This window comes from Lytechinus variegatus, chromosome 2, assembly GCF_018143015.1.
Source record: "Lytechinus variegatus isolate NC3 chromosome 2, Lvar_3.0, whole genome shotgun sequence".
NCBI lineage: Eukaryota > Metazoa > Echinodermata > Echinoidea > Temnopleuroida > Toxopneustidae > Lytechinus > Lytechinus variegatus.
In genome coordinates, this window is record NC_054741.1 from 22,892,977 (window position 1) to 22,905,048 (window position 12,072).

The 12,072-nt window shown below is 37.9% G+C and overlaps 1 protein-coding gene across 1 annotated transcript in view; it reads right to left on the reverse strand.

Annotated features, from left to right (window-relative positions):
- LOC121407600 (twisted gastrulation protein homolog 1-A-like) overlaps nucleotides 1-6,083 on the reverse strand; it is a 33,387-nt gene extending 27,304 nt beyond the window's left edge. Inside the window, exon 1 of the mRNA XM_041598749.1 lies at nucleotides 5,670-6,083. The gene's annotated coding sequence lies outside the window, so the exon portion shown is untranslated. The remainder of the gene's footprint in view (nucleotides 1-5,669) is intronic.
- Nucleotides 6,084-12,072: the final 5,989 nt, after the last annotated feature.

The window sequence follows — 12,072 nt, forward strand, 5'->3', positions numbered from 1 at the left end:
AAAGGAATTTACCTAACAATTTTGAGTGACAAACTTTTGTGGAAAAAAATAAACAAAATATAAAACATTTTTATGCTCTTTTATGAAATTCTGGATGCATCCCTCATATTAACTATTAAGCTCATCGACATCTTTTGAGTGAAAGTTTAATATATATTGTATATTATGACTTAAGTGACAGCCAGGATCGGACCCAGTATCTTTTTGGCCTCCTCCTTCTACTGTCCTCGTATCAGGTCCTCGTATTCAACTTCTAATTGAAGTTGTTGTATAATGCTAAGATGTATAAGTCCAACCAAATTCTGGACATCCATCTTGGTCGGAGGTTGGCAATCGACTGAAAAATGTCTCATGTGCCGCGATCAATATGCCGATTGCTTGAAATCGTTTCAAGAGCCCATCATGAACGTAACACAATCGTTCCATTCGTAGCACCACCGTACCGAGGTCCTAATTAGCGTATGGGCCTCGTTGTACGGTCGCTTTGATCGCAGAAGCAGCGCATCACATCTGCCTCAAATCGTGGCAAGAGAGTGGCAGCGTCGTACTACCAGCGTATTACCATCGCCTTCAGCGCAGGTCCGTCGCAGTGAAGTTGTAGTGCAATCGCCTCGCAGGCTAAAAATAGAATTCGAGGACGATTCTGCTACGCTTTGCGGGATTTCGACAGCTCGCCATGGTCGCCATGATCGCCATCCTAGTGAGATGGGGGCCTTAAAGATGATATCTAGGGTAGGACCGTAGGATCATGGCTTTACATAGAAGTTACCAGTAGGTCTATGATAGCAGTAGGAGAGGCCGGGTTTAGTTGGAACATGGGGGAAGTTGAAACATTGTAATTTTCTTTAACGCCTGTGAATTAAACTTATGCAATACTGCCCTCAATTTATTGTTATTGATAATACAACAGTTGTATTATCAATAACAATAAATAAATAAAGGGCAGTATTGCATAAATTTACTTTACAGGAGTTAAAGAAAATTACAATGTTTCAACTTACCCCATGTTCCAACTAACCCCGGTCTCCCCTACTGTAGAATACATGAGAAACAAGACAGTGCAGACATTATGGATGATACAATATGATTGAATCCATGTGAGGAACTTGTCCCAGGATACCCTACTGAGTTTCCCTGAGGAGGAAATGGGTGGCCCATTCCCATCAAACTCAGTCAACAACCAAATTCTGCAGACACAATACAGCTTGTTTGTCAAGTTTAGGCATGTGGGTTAAGTAATAATGCACAGTTGTAGAAAACCAGAAAATGATGCACATGCATGTATAGTATCGAAAATTTCTATCTGCTTAAATCTGCATGTATTCAAGCATAAGACTACTAAAACTGAGGTCTTATCTTTCCGAACAGTATTAGTTTCTAACAAGGTGGATATGTGCGCAGTATAAATACCCTATATTATATTATTATTATTATTAGTTTGGCACTTTGACACTCATCCAAACTCCCTCATTCTTTCTTTTTTTGTGCACCTCGGAATAGATTCTAGATAGATGGCGCTATATAAATGCCTATTATTATTATTACCAGATAAGACATTACGTGTGTAATTTCATGTTCACGGTCTGCTGTGATTTACACAATAAAGAAAACAAATCATTAATACAAATTCTATCTCAATGACTGCTCTTTACATACATGTAACTACAGTACTGCTGAACAGGTTCAGTTAGAAAATTTGTGCCCATAAGCATGTAATCAAATTTGTGTTTTACCCTGTCAGTAACTAATTTGCTATAAAAGGGTATGATATATGAACAGAGGAAGTATAAACTATTATACCTATGTACACAGTTGTCTTGGGTTAAGTTGTAATATGTAGGCTTGCACCACTCCGCCAACTTCGTTGAAAAACGTGAAGTCACCGAGCAATCAGGTTACTTACAGTACTTGCTGGTTCCAGTCCTACCGGCCAGGGTAGAAATACCATTCATGAATTGTTCTTCTACCTTAGGTCTTCATCAAATTTCTCATTTCTAAAGATGGAGTATGCATTTCTATAGCCAATTAAATAGATAATGAGTAAAAAATTTGACCCTGCCATTTTAATTGACCACTAAGAGCCGGCTGATTTCCTCTGTGCTTTCTGATTCGTTGAAATAAATCTAATTAAACCCTGCACACCTTGTTGTAATGGAGAGACTTTTATCTCCCTTGCTCCGGTACACTGCGGTTTCCTCAACAATGCAACGAACATTTAATTAATGGAAAACAATCAATTAACCAGTCATTATGAACAGGTATACATGTAGCAGCATGTACATTGTACTAGACATGATGTCCCAATATTACAAGAAAAAGTGCCTTTTTCCTCTAAGATTTAGGCCTTTACATGTATCTATCAGCATCCATTGTTTTAGTTACAACGGGATGTTGGTGTGTAACTTTTCAGAGAGACAACGTCAGGTGTTATTGTTAAAGTTCAAGTCCACCTCAGAAAAATGTTGTTTTGAATCAATAGAGAAAAATCAACAAGCACAATGCTGAAAATTTCATCAATATCGAATGTAAAATAAGAAAGTTATGACATTTCAAAATTTTGCTTATTTTTAACAAAATAGTTATATGAATGAGCCAGTTACATCTAATTGAGAGAGTCGATGATGTCACTCACTCATTATTTCTTTTGTTTTTATTGTTTGAATTATACAATATTTCAATTTTTAGGAATTTGATGATTAGGACCTCCTTGCCTGAAGCAAAAAATGTTAAAATAATGGAATTCCACATGTTCAGGGAGGAATGAAACTTCATTTCACATGACAATGACAAGACAATCAAAATAATTCATATTTCATATAATAAAATACAAAAGAAATAGTGAGTGAGTGATGTCATCAGTTCCCTCATTTGCATACCAACCAACATGTGCATATAACTGTTTTGTGAAATGAAGCGAAACTTTAAAATGTCATAACTTTGTTATTTTACATCTGATTTTGATGAAATTTTCAGTGTTATGCTTTTGTTGAATTTTTTTTCTTTTTATTCAAATCAAGTTTTTGTTGGGGTGGACTTGTCCTTTAAGTACTGTTTGGTCCTGTGTTGTACTGTGCTCTATTTAGTTGTCATGTGATGTGTGGTGATGTAACTCTGTGGTGTGTTTTTATATTTAAGTTACATACAGCTAGTGTACCATTTCATGAAGGTATTTGTAATTATATCATATTGTAAATACATTATCAAATCAATATTTTAAAAAAGTAAACTTAAAATATCAAGAAAAAGTTATAAATTATAAAAGTGGAAAAGGGGTGCAAACAAAAGTTCTTGCAGAATGAGCAACTAAAGCTTGAGGCTTAAAAACGGTTAAGGAGGCCAAGCCAAAAACTGAAAATTAAAATGCTTAATTCAGTTATACAAGCAGGTATAAAAAAAATGATAATTCTATCAAAATACGGTCATGAATATAATCCTAAAACTAACAATGATCTGCACAGTTTATATGCTGGCTATACATGGCAAGCCGCCCAGGTACATGTATCATTAGCCAACATTTATTTTGAATTCTAATATAATCCATTATATTAAAATTCTTTGCACCAAGATTGTTAAAAATAGTTTGACAAAATATCCAATCTTTGTTTTAAAAAATCATTAGCAACTTATTGAAAATTTTCCAATCATTATTCAACATAGCTACAAAAGAAATATAGGAACAAGATTGGAAAAAAAAGAATGAAATTAAGATGTTTGATATGTTATTTTACATTTTCAAATTTAAAGTTAAGTTGAAAAATTATGTAATTTTCTCAATTATTCTATCTGATTTTATATAATATTAATTCAGGCCCATTCTAATGACAGATTGATTTAAACATGCAGAGGAAATATAAATAAGAGCACACATAATTTCATCAAAATTGGATTTGGATAATTTAAGATTTAACATTTCAAATATTTGGTTCTTTTCACAAAATTAAATATTTTAAGTGGGGGATGGCTCAGTGGAGGGGACACTGAGAAAGGAAGAGTATGAAGGGAGGGGGGGGGCTACTCATGGATGGTAGAGACTTTTTAAATTTTGCCATTTGGTGTATTACAGGGGCGGAGATCCTGGGGGAGGGGCTGGGGGCACAGTGCCCCCCCCCACTTTTTTGAAGCACTGAAAATTGCCCTTTTTCATGCAAGAAAAATGCCCCCTCGCTCATGAACATGTTCTGTGCCCCTTTCACCTGAGAAGGACTCATTTTATGTATGTGTGAGCAAGTCCCCCTTGCCTTTTTGTACATGTAAGTGCCCTTTATTGAATCAGTGCCCCTTTTTACCCAAGAAAAGAGCCCCTCACGAACATGTTCTGTGCCCCTTTCACCTGAGAAGGACCCCTTTTATGTGTGAGCAAGTCTCCCTTGCCTTCTTGTAAGTGCCCTTTGTCGAATCAGTGCCCCTTTTTATCCAAGAAAAGTGCCCCCACGAACTAGTTCTGTCCCCTTTCATGCCTGAGAATGACCTGTTTTATGCCGTTAGCAAGTGCCCTTTGCCTTCTAATAGGCGTCCTTTTGACGTATCAGTGCCCTTTTTAACCCAAGTTCCCCTCGCAAGAAAAGGACCTGTTTTACATGTACATGTATGTGTAAGCAAGTTTTCTTAGTATTAAAAGTACACTTTTCGAAAAAAATGTGCCCTTTCTTCCCTGTGCCCCCCTCCCCCACTTTTAAATTCGCTCCGCCGCCCCTGGTGTTGTATAATGTTATTTTGTTAAAAGCTTTATGCAGTACATGTAGATCCTCATAATAAAAAGCAGCAAAATTTCAAGTTTTCAATCAGTATATTATGAGGGGTTGTTTGCATTGGCGGCGGAAGCCAAAAATTTTAGGAGGGGACAACCAAAAATTTTTGGAGAAGCAAAAAAAAAAAAAGTTCCCAAAAATTTTAGGGGGGACGTACGAAAATAAATTGACAAGCAAAAAAAAAAAAAAAAAAAAGGTCATCAGCAACAAATTTAGGGGGGGACCGTCCCCCCCTCCTCAAATTTAGGGGGGGACACGTCCCCCCCGTCCCCCCCGCTTCCGCCGCCTATGGTTGTTTGATCCCAAGGAGGGGAGGAAATAATATCAACCCCACGTCCCACCATCCTATATTTATACATGATAGTAATGACAATAATACTACTAATGATAACAATAATAATAATTCATTATTTATTTATTATTATCATTTCATCAATATTATCATTGTTACTATCATCATCATTATAGTTACTAATTCTAGTATTATCAAATAATGAAAATTATAATATAAATCAATAAAAATAATCATGAACATTTATTATCATTAATCACCATTATTAGCAACTGAGGAGCTCCCTGAGTGAGTCCTGAGAGTGAAGTCAATAATAAACATTGGTTATCACTTAGATACTAGTTGCTATCCATAAAAAATACATAGATTACCAATATAATGATATGATAAACTTGCGCTTGCCGAGCTCCCCCAGACCCTACGGCCTACTATGCATGCCGAGCCCAAGTGAAACACTGCAGTTGAAATTGAACTAAGGTCGCCTTGGAAGATCTGAGCTGCCTCAGCTAGGCCTAGTAATTACTACAATTTATAGATACAATGTTGATACTCTATGAAATAAAATGTCCAATTTGCAAACAGCTGAACAGTACATAAGTTTATATGAAAATATTACGTTTTCAACCTACCTACGTAAACTTCTCAAATCAGCAGCTTTTTAAGTTCGTTTCCAAAAGTCACGGCGAGTTCCTCCGCAACTTGGCTTTCTCTGAGCTCTGACCCGCCAAGCTTCGGCTTACTCCTGGCACATTATCCGTGCGATAATAAATTTCACTCCTGGCTCCTCAAACTTTTCGAAGTACCGGTATCAACAACTACACTTCGAAACATCAAATATTATATTTTTCACTTCGATATGGGTCTCCGACATCAGTCAATACACCAATTTTCCTGATGATTGTAATGTTTCTGTGAGAATATATCCTGAGCTAATTCCTAGAAAGTTCCAAAATCATTCGGAAGTTTGTAGATCTGCGTACAATTGGTCCAGAAATTGAAGCGTCAGATGTTGACCATGGACGCGACATCCTCTTGTTCGGTCGTAGATTGCATATGCAGGCGCTGTAGTAGTCCAGATTGGACCTTGTTGTTTGGAAGTGCCCTTTCCCAAAAGCTAACATAGAGGGCACATGTCTCCCAATCTCTAATCAGCGACAATCCACTCATCTTCGCTTGGTGGGGAGCGAAGATGAGTGGATTGTCGCTGATTAGAGATTGGGAGACATGTGCCCTCTATGTTAGCTTTTGGGAAAGGGCACTTCCAAACAACAAGGTCCAATCTGGACTAGCGCTGTAGCCGAGGAGCTAGAGAAGATAGACAGATGCACCTGCTATACGAGATTCGTGCCTTTGCTCTCAAGATGGCGCGATTCATTAATTGATAAAAGTGCAATTTAGAGTTTGTATAATGGCACTTCTTCCCGGCAGAGTCTGAACTTGATTCTACTGGAGACTTGAAGTAATCATAGGTATGATCGATCGGTATATATCACCATGGACCTATCACTGAACTATACCAGGGGGGGGGGGGTTGATTGTTCTCTGTGAGTGGTTTTATTTTAGTTTATAGAGGGAGAGGAGGGAGTTAGTCAGTGGCGTAATGAGCCACATTTTTTAGGGGGCCAGAAATGGCATTTGGGGTAAAACTAATTTTTTTCAAAGGTTTCGAATAATTATGAGCGAAGCAAATGAGCAAATATATTGACCTTTTAAATAAACTTTTTTTTTTATCTAACTTTGTGATAGATTTGACATGATATTAAAATAATCTCATATTTCACCCCTTTTCCCTTTCGGCTTTACTTTCTTTTTCTTTCTTGGTCATTATTATTATTATTATTTGGGGTGGTGTCCGTGCCCCCATTTATATGCCAGTGGGAAAGGATAGTTATTAGGAATTAAATTTAAATACATGTTTGCTGCTTTTTTTTTTTTACAAGACTAGTATTTCGTTAACTTTTATTTCATACCCTCTCTCCAAAATGTAAATTCTCATTTCTTTACATTTCCCATCCTTTACTTCATAAACCTGAATAAATAATGCAAAAATGAAGTGACCAAGAGGGTGGTAAAATTAAACGGGGCACATCCCATGCGCTTGCATGGTTGCGAGAGGGGTAAATTTGGAGTGTATGTTATTTATAAATAAAAAAAAACATGAAATATGAAGATCTTGTTCTATTGCATCCTGATTATTTTTTTTCTCCATTCTTTTTTTTTCATTCAATAACGATAAAAATCATTGTAATGTTCTTCCGTGATTCCTTAGGGGTGATAATACAGATCATCTCCCCACATGAACTTCATATCTTCACCCCCCCCCCCTCCTCGATCGACCCTAATGGAAGTAACCGCGATTTTAAAAAAAATGAAATGTCGAATATGATCAAGACCGTGGAGGGTCGTGGCCCTGTGGATTAGTCTTCGGACTTTGAAACAGAGGGTCGTGGGTTCAAATCCTAGCCATGGCGTAAAGTTTCCATCAGCAAGGAATGCACTGACAGTGTGCTGCACTAGACCCAGGTGAGGTAAATGGGTACCGGCAGGAAGTTATTCCTCAAAAAGTTGTGTGCACCTGAATAGGTAGCCTATAGCTTAACCGGGTAATAATAACAGCAGGGCCCACTGGGAGAACAGTTTTCGGAACTGAAGTGGCTACCCTGGGTAAATATACCTGTATTATTATCATTATTCTCATTATAGGACCATGAATGCCCTGTGGTGTTAAGGCACTAACTCTCGTTAAAATTTGAGAAACACCGCGGGCGGGACCGGGGGCAATTCTTTTATGCAGGAGTCCATTCTCCTATAAACAATGAATCCATTTGTGCGTTCTTCACTGAGGTTCTCTTTGTGTGAACTTAATAGATTACATAAAGTTATTTGTACACTGAACCCATTTTCATTCATACTGGGGCCTGTTACATATTTTTTTTTAGTTACAGGGCAAATTAAATATGCAGTATTAAAGTTTAAAGTTATTGAAATCATTCAATTAGATTAACTGATATAGTTAACTTGTTATATAATTAATTTTGTTATTACAAATTAAAGTCACTATAAAACGAGATCCATTATGCATATCAGATTCAGATTGTGCAGGGCCCGTTTCATAAAACTTATCATAAGAACGAATTCGCAATAATAACAATTTAAAGACATTGAAATTATACATACATACATAACAGGTACTTATATAGCGCTTTACCAAAAATATGACCAAAGCGCTTTACTATTATTATTATTCAATCTATTCAAGCTACCATCGTTTGCTCATCGCCCCAACACTACCATGAGGCGTACTGTGCGACCCATGAAGGACTCGGACACAAGAGCATTTGGTCGATGGATTTCGACATACTCCTGGACTGAAGTCCATGACGCAGTATCCTCAGAGGTCAAATGTAATGCATTCTGTGGAACCCTCAAGTCTGCTATGGACCATTTCTTCCCACTGAAAAGGGTGAATATTCACGAGAGAGACAAGCCCTGGATGACACCCCATGTCAAGTCTCTAATACAAGAGCGACAAACCCTTTTCCTTGCCGGCCCGTCAAGTGAATGGAAGAAGTGCCGGGATAAAGTGCAACGCGCCATCAAAGATGCCAAGGAGGATTTCCATGAGCACCGGGTTGAACGTCTGAAGAAGGACAACCCAGCATCGTGGTACAAGCACATTAAGCTGATGACGTCATCTTCACAGTCATCACAAACAATTGACGTCCCTAATGGAGAAGAGCTTACATCAACGGCTGTTGCCAATATCATCAATGAAAAGTTTGTCAGTGTTGCAGCTGATTTATCTCCTCTAGACCGCAGCAAGTTACCAGCCTTCTTACCTGCAAGGGAACCACCTAGACTCCAGCCATGGGAAGTCTATAATGAGCTCAAGAAGGTGGTTCCTGGGAAATCAGCTGGTCCCGATGGAATCCCAGCAAAGCTTATTAAGACATTTGCAGTTGAACTTAGCACGCCCTTGTGTGACATATTGAACTTGTCATTTTCAGAAGGTGCTGTTCCAACAATGTGGAAAAAGGCCACCGTTGTCCCGATTCCCAAGGAACATCCGCCAACACTAGGAAAACTGCGCCCCATTGCCTTGACTGACCACTTTTCTAAGATAGCAGAACATTTCATTGTTAAGTGGTTGCTTACTGACATTGAACCATTCCTTGATAAAAACCAGTATGGTAGTCGGAAAAGTCGATCAACCACACACTATTTAGTTGATCTTGTTAACTTCCTTGTGTCCAATGCAGACAAGCGTGAAAAGATAACCTCCACAATTGTAACTACGGACTTCTCGAAAGCATTCGATAGGGTAGATCACACGAATCTTATCAGTAAATTGATAGCAATGAACCCTAAGAAACATATTGTGCAGTGGATAACCGACTTTCTCACTGGGCGCACCCAACGCACCCGATACCGTGGTCACCTGTCTGACGAGACAACACTGAAGGCGGGCGTGCCACAGGGCACAAAACTTGGCCCCATATTGTTTCTTGTGCTTTCAAATGATGCCTTCTCAGACAGCAGCCTAAGGTACTGGAAATATGTAGATGACATGACACTAGCAGAATCGAGAAAGCGGGGTGCGGCCAGTGAAGTTCAGTCTACCTTGAATTCACTATCAAACTGGTGCACGAGAAATAGTATGAAACTCAATCCAGGGAAATGCTTTGTTATGCTGGTAGACTTTGGAAAATATGATCATGTCCCAGTGCAAATGTCTCTAGATAACCAAACGTTGATTGAGGTATCTCTGATGAAAATCCTAGGTATCCTCATTCAGTCAGACCTGAAGTGGGATGCCCAAGTGAACAATATGATTCGCAAAGCCAATAGACGAATGTACATCCTTAGATCGTTGATACCATTCAAACTACCAATCAAAGATCTTGTCCTGATCTACAAAGGATACATCCGCCCGCTACTAGAATATGGCGTACCCGTTTGGCATCCTAGCCTAACAAAATCACACACTTCTGCCATTGAAAGAGTCCAGAAGAGAGTACTTAAATTGATCCTAGGATATTCTTATCAATCATACGAAAGCGCACTCCAGCAAACCAACCTCGAGACCTTAGAGATAAGACGTAATGAAACCTGTCTCAAATTTGGCGAATCCCTCTTGAAGTCCGACACTTTCCGTCACTGGCTCCCTAAGAAAAGAGGGGAGACTAGATGGAATTTGCGGAATAACAGTAGTAATATGTTGACACAATTGAAATGTCGCACTGAACGATATAGATCTAGTCCAATTCCTTTCCTTGTGTCAATTCTGAATGAAAATAAAATGAACTGAATAGTAATACAGAGGGGTCCGTTGACTATAATACACAATGTCTGTATTGTCCTCGATTGAGCCACCTCCTCCTTTTGAATCCTAAGATTCTGCTAAATTGTATTTATATTTATGTCATTTGTTTGCATTTTATTAACTGAACATGTTAAATATAAAAGTCAACGTTTACAACTATTTTAATTACTTTAGACCCCCTGGACAGTTAATAATATATACATACATCCAACAATGCTCGATCCTTTTAATGTACTCACTAACTCACCCATAAATTGGACCTTCATTTAAAGAAAAAACAATCCATTTCAGTACGAGTTAACCCATCAAATGGACATGTATATTGTATTACCAGTTGTGAGAATTATGTTTTCTATTCGCAATTGTCTGCCTCCCTCGCTTTATCTTCTTATACCTTGTATAGCTCTGACCACCCTTTTTTTCTTATTTATTTGATTCACCCGCTCTCTCACACTTTCTCATACACTCCATCTTGTTTCATCTCCCCCCCTCTCATATTATTTTTCTCCCGACTTTCTTTCACGATCATTCGTTTGTTTTCCCCTCTCAATTTATTTCTCTTTTGTAAGTGCTTATTCTACCTATACTTCTTAATAGTTAATTGTAATACATATTTGAAATTTGTTACAGGCCACCTATTGTGTAAACATTGTTACTTCAATTCAGAATTTCTGCTATTGTAATAATGTTTTGTATTTTAATCATCTTATCCAGTACTTTGTAAATCATTTTGTATCTGTTTGCTCGAAATAAATACCATTATTATTATTATGATTGGCTGATAGACTTGTTATATAGAAATTGTGCATTATATTTTGTTGTATAGAAATAATCTTTGTGAAACGGAACCCTTATTTCAATTGGATTCAGAAGAGCGAAGTTAGAGAACATCCCACGATATGAATGATGGATCAAAGAAAGTGTGAAAACTTTGAACTGTTTTAGTGACAAGTTCGTTGCATCCCAGAAAAAAGGGAAACCTGTTTTCAGAGATAAACATCATCACAATCATTAACAATTTTTTAATAAAACAAATTTGACACTATATGTAATCCTTTGAATTGTAATCTTTGATTCACACAGTAAATCCTTCACACACGACCGATTGCATACAATATGCATCTCAGAACGATTTGCGCACAAACTTACGTCTGAATCTGAATCAACTTTAGATTAGTTAAAGAAACCTATCAACTAAAAATTACAAAAGAAATACCTGATGACAACTTTATCGCGTTAGGCCGTCGCATCGCTTATCCATTTTTTCTGTATGATTTGGTTCTGACATTGAAATTTCAGACTCTTCTTGCCAAAATTCATGAGCCTTTGGAGAAAATCGCAATCAGATTGTAATTCTTACGTTTTTGTAGGCCTACACGCTTTTGAAATGTGTGTGTGTGTGGGGGGGGGGGGTGGCTGAAGCCCCATCATCAGCCCCCACCGGTTCAGAGGCCCAGAAGTGCCTGCATGGGTAGTTACAATATAATGCCAAAATTGCCACCGTGTTTACTCTTTATAAAACAGGTTCCAGCCAGTTGCATACTCTAAATTCTTATATTTATCCCTTTTATTCCTATCCCCATATTTATTTCTTGGTTTTTTGTTATTGACTTACTGTGGCTGGGCTGATAAAACCTCGTTTCTCAAATTAAAAAAAAAATGAGGGCAGCTAGCTATGATAGCAATGGTAGCAGTCTCATATTGTCTGA